The following is a 5,377-nucleotide window of genomic DNA, read 5'->3' on the forward strand; positions in this document are numbered from 1 at the left end:
CAAGACATGCAGTTACTGACCTCTTATTAGCCAGACGACGCGTTAATGACACGTTCCAATGGAAGGTTCGACGCATGGGGAGGTACAATTCCCCTAAGCAAGGCAAGTGTCATGCCAACTACGATAAAAAACGAAAAATCCAAAAAAAATACAAAAACAAAAAATCCTAAAAAAATTGTCTTGTTTTGCTTTGTTTAAAGCGTCTTGTATGTTGGTATGGCGGGTCTTCTCTGGGGAGAAGGAGACTAACGCGTTCCAACATACAAAACCAGGAAAAGACGACATGGAAACACCGCGAGAAGGAAGGAAAGAAGGAACACCAGAAGAAGGAAAATGAAGAGAAGTAACACTAGAAGAAGGCATATGAAGTAACACAAGAAGAAGGAAGTTGAAAAGAGTAACACAAGAAGGAATTTGAAAAGAGTAACACAAGAAGAAGGTATTGAAAAGAGTTACACAGAAGAAGGTATTGAAAAGAGTAACACAGAAGAAGGTATTGAAAAGAGTTACACAGAAGAAGGTATTGAAAAGAGTAACACAGAAGAAGGTATTGAAAAGAGTAACACAGAAGAAGGTATTGAAAAGAGTACAGAAGAAGGTATTGAAAAGAGTAACACAGAAGAAGGTATTGAAAAGAGTAACACAGAAGAAGGTATTGAAAAGAGTTACACAGAAGAAGGTATTGAAAAGAGTAACACAGAAGAAGGTATTGAAAAGAGTTACACAGAAGAAGGTATTGAAAAGAGTTACAGAAGAAGGTATTGAAAAGAGTTACACAGAAGAAGGTATTGAAAAGAGTAACACAGAAGAAGGTATTGAAAAGAGTAACACAGAAGAAGGTATTGAAAGAGTAACACAGAAGAAGGTATTGAAAGAGTAACACAGAAGAAGGTATTGAAAAGAGTAACACAGAAGAAGGTATTGAAAAGAGTTACACAGAAGAAGGTATTGAAAAGAGTTACACAGAAGAAGGTATTGAAAAGAGTTACACAGAAGAAGGTATTGAAAGAGTTACACAGAAGAAGGTATTGAAAAGAGTTACACAGAAGAAGGTATTGAAAAGAGTTACACAGAAGAAGGTATTGAAAAGAGTTACACAGAAGAAGGTATTGAAAAGAGTTACACAGAAGAAGGTATTGAAAAGAGTAACACAGAAGAAGGTATTGAAAAGAGTTACACAGAAGAAGGTATTGAAAAGAGTTACACAGAAGAAGGTATTGAAAAGAGTAACACAGAAGAAGGTATTGAAAAGAGTTACACAGAAGAAGGTATTGAAAAGAGTTACACAGAAGAAGGTATTGAAAAGAGTAACACAGAAGAAGGTATTGAAAAGAGTTACACAGAAGAAGGTATTGAAAAGAGTAACACAGAAGAAGGTATTGAAAAGAGTTACACAGAAGAAGGAAAGAGTTACACAGAAGAAGGAATTTGAAAAGAGTAACACAAGAAGAAGGAATTTGAAGATAAATAACACAAGAAGAAGAAATGTGAAGTAACACCGGAAGGAAAATGCAGAGAAGTAACACTAGAAAAATGAAAATGGAAATGAAAAGAATCATCCACCTTTCGGCCCAAACCAACATCACAAAATTATGGGCGAGTCTCTTCTGGGAGGAAAGCGGCTCGTTCAGACCCAGGAACACCAGAAAGGATGATAGAAACATCAAGAAAAGGAAAACAGAAAAGTCATCCACCTTTCGGCCCCTGGGGCCGCAGGGTGGGTGACGGGTGAATCTCCTCTGGGGAGAAGGAGGCTAACCCACACAGTCAAGATAGAGGATAGAGAAAGGAAATTAAATCATCGAGAAAAGAAAATGAAATTACAATATCAAGAAAATAACTAAAAAGTCATCGAGCTTTCGGCCCCTGGGGCCGCAGGGCGGGTGACGGGTGAGTCTTCTGGGGAGGAGGAGGCTCATCCACAGCCAGCAACACCAACAGAAAGAAAAGAAAAGAAAACACCATGAGAGAAGAAAACATCAAGAGAAAAGAAAAGAAAAGGAAAAGAAAAGAAAAGAACAAAGTAAACAAAGCAAAACAAGACAAAACAAAAACAAAACAAAATAAAACAAATTAAAACAACATAATAAATAAATAAATAAACAACCCTATAACAAACAATATAATTTAGCTACTGGGACTGCTCAAACGATCGAGATCAGCTTGGAAGTGTTCTTTATCCGTTGTCGTAGTGACTCTGCTGGCTATGTTTGTATCGTCGGTAAATTTCGATATTTTACACGATAGCCCCTCGTCAATGTCATTTACGTACACTAAAAACAGAACAGGTCCCAACATCGACCCCTGTGGAACACCGGTTTTGACATCTCGCCAGTCAGATAACATAAGAACATAAGAACGTTGGAATCTGCAAGAGGCTGGTAGGCCTATACAAGGCAGTTCCTTTGACCCTAAACTCCCGTGTATCTAACCCCACCTAGTATCGCTGTCCATGAATTTATCTCATCTATTTTTGAATGTGACAATTGTATTGGCACTCACCACATGACTGCTAAGCCTATTCCACTCATTCACAACCCTGTTGGTAAACAAATTTTTGCCTATGTCCCTGTTAAATCTGAATTTATCCAGTTTAAACCCATTACTTCGTGTCCTACCCGGTTCTCTTACCAACAAAACCTTATGAATATCTCCCTTATTAAAGCCCTTCATCCATTTATAAACCTCGATCATGTCTCCACGCACCCTTCGCCTTTCTAGAGAATGCAAGTTTAACTGTTTGAGTCTTTCCTCGTATGGCAAGTTTCTCAACCCCTGAATCATCTTAGTCATCCTCCTCTGCACTGATTCTAACATTTTGATATCCATTCTATAGTAAGGTGACCAGAACTGAACCGCATAGTCAAGATGAGGTCTAACTAATGCTAAATATAGTAATTTATGTTACGCTTCTGTTGCTTACGCTCCTTGAAATAAATCCCAGTACCCTATTTGCTCGATTTCTAGCTTGAATGCATTGTGCCCTTGGACGGAGATCAGAGCTCACTAAGACCCCTAAATCTCTCTCGCACCCAGACCTGCTTATGAGAGTGTCATTTAAGCAATAGTTGTGAGGGGTTGTTACTTACACTCAGAATACTGCACTTCCCTACATTGAACTCCATCTGCCATTTATCCGCCCAGTCATACAATCTGTTTAGTTCATCCTGGAGAATACTAGCGTCCTGATCCGACTCAATTACTCTACCGATCTTGGTATCATCTGCAAATTTACTGACATCACTACTAATTCCTGTATCTAAATCATTGATATAAATAATAAACAAGAGTGGACCTAATACCGAACCTTGTGGGACCCCACTCGTAACACATCCCCAGTCAGATATTTTACCATTGATTTGCACTCTTTGCTTCCTATTGCTAAGCCACGCCTTGACCCAGTTCAAAACCTTATCCTCTACACCGTGAGCCTGTAATTTAAGCAACAGTCGTTGGTGAGGAACTTTGTCAAACGTTTTACAAAAATCAAGATAGATTACATCATAGTTTTCATCTCTGTCTTCCGCCTCAAATACTTTACTGTAGAGGGACAAGACATTAGTGAGGCATGACCTACCTATGGTGATCCCATGCTGCGAGTCATGAATTAAGAAGTGCTTCTCTAGATGCTCCCGAATGTTCCTGGCTATTATGGACTCCAGCATCTTGCCTATAACCGATGTTAAGCTAATTGGGCGATAGTTTGAAGCAGCCGACCTGTCCCCCTTTTTGAAAATCGGCGTCACATTAGCTACTTTCCATAAGCTGGGCACATAGCCAGTATTTACCGACATCTTAAAGATGTCGGTTAGTGGGCCACTGATTACATAACCTAATTCCTTTAATACCCTCGGAAATATCCCGTCAGGACCTGGCGACTTGTTCTTCTTAAGCTTATCTCTCTCATCCTGAACCATTTGCCTGGTAATGATTATATCCCTCAATTTATCGCCATCCCCGCCCTCGTACTCCTGAACCCTTCCCGGAATAGTCGTTTGATCCTCTTGTGTGAATACTGAAAGGAAGTAGTCGTTCAACAATGTGCTCATATTTTCGTAATTTTCTACAAGCTCCCTTGTGTTTGTTTTCAGCGGTCCAATTTTCTCCCGTGTTTTTGTTCTAGACATCTGAAAGAAGCCCTTAGGCTTACTTTTCGCCTCATTTGCAACTTTGATCTCATAATTCCTTTTTGCTATCTTGGTGTTTTTCTTCACTGATCTAGATAGTTCGACATACCGGCCACTGAGATGTGTCTCACTATTCTTTATTTTCTGATAAATTCCCTTCTTTAACCCAATCTCGTGTTTTAGTCCACGAGTCATCCACTTAGGATCATTGTTTTCTTTTTTAAGTGTTCGCTGTGGTATATGCTGTCCTTGCCCCTCTGCTATTACTCTAACTAGATTATTGTAAGACATTTCTACCTGGTTCTCCTGGCTCTCATGTATCCCTAAATTACCCCAGTATATCCCTTCAAGATGTCTTCGAAGCCCCTCGTAGTTTGCTCTTCTAAAATCTGGTACTAACACTGGGTTTGGTTCGCGGGATACTGCCCAGTCAAAGCTAAAACGAACCGTTCTGTGGTCACTATTTCCTAGCTCTCCGCCCACCTCCAGCTCATGTAGCAAGTTTCCATTATTCGTTAGGACTAAGTCTAATATGTTATCCCCTCTGGTAGGCTCAGTAACTGCCTGCTTAAGGAAGTTATCTTGTATAACTTCAAGAAAATCCTCTACTTCCAGGTCACCCACTAGGTCTTCCCAGTCTACATTCCTATAATTAAGTCCCCCATTAAGCAGACATTTTTACTTCTACTCACCCTGCAAATCTTCTGTATTAGAGTGGCACCTCGATATTGAGGAGCAGATGAAAGCACATCGATATTGAGGAGCAGATGAAAGCACCTTGATATTGAGGAGCAGATGAAAGCACATCGATATTGAGGAGCAGATGAAAGCACCTTGATATTGAGAAACAGATTATAACACACCGATAATGAGGAGCAAATGAATGCACCTCTATATTAGGGAGGAGCGTTTTTTCAACTTTTTGAGAGTTGATGTTTGGATAGGTGGCAAAAAACGGGGGCATACATAAGAATTACCCATGCAAAATTTTAAAACTCTGGTTCAATATCTTCAGGTTACCCCAAGCGATTGAATTTTGAAAAAAAGTGATAAAAAAGGGGTTCAGTAAATGTTTTAATGTACAATAAATATCCATTGCTGTGATTTTGGATGGCTTTTATTTTAAAGAAAAATGGTTTTTATGCAACTTTTGTTCAATAAAAATTTATGTATGAGGTCATCTTCAGGTTACCCTCTTCAAGTGAATTTTTGGAAAAAATAGAAAAAAGGAAAAAAATTAGCTTTTTTAT

At 39.1% G+C, this 5,377-nt stretch overlaps 1 long non-coding RNA gene across 50 annotated transcripts; it reads left to right on the forward strand.

Annotated features, from left to right (window-relative positions):
• The first annotated feature begins 396 nt into the window (after positions 1-396).
• On the forward strand, positions 397-1,678 carry LOC126993393 (uncharacterized). Of its 50 annotated transcripts, none has more exons than XR_007747745.1 (5): positions 397-466; positions 599-733; positions 892-972; positions 1,026-1,349; positions 1,425-1,678. It is a non-coding gene; the product is annotated as an uncharacterized LOC126993393 (long non-coding RNA). The 50 variants fall into 50 exon arrangements; XR_007747734.1 differs by having other exon boundaries at positions 399-547; XR_007747738.1 differs by having other exon boundaries at positions 399-547; positions 892-945.
• Positions 1,679-5,377: the final 3,699 nt, after the last annotated feature.

This window comes from Eriocheir sinensis, unplaced genomic scaffold, assembly GCF_024679095.1.
Source record: "Eriocheir sinensis breed Jianghai 21 unplaced genomic scaffold, ASM2467909v1 Scaffold610, whole genome shotgun sequence".
Lineage (NCBI taxonomy): Eukaryota > Metazoa > Arthropoda > Malacostraca > Decapoda > Varunidae > Eriocheir > Eriocheir sinensis.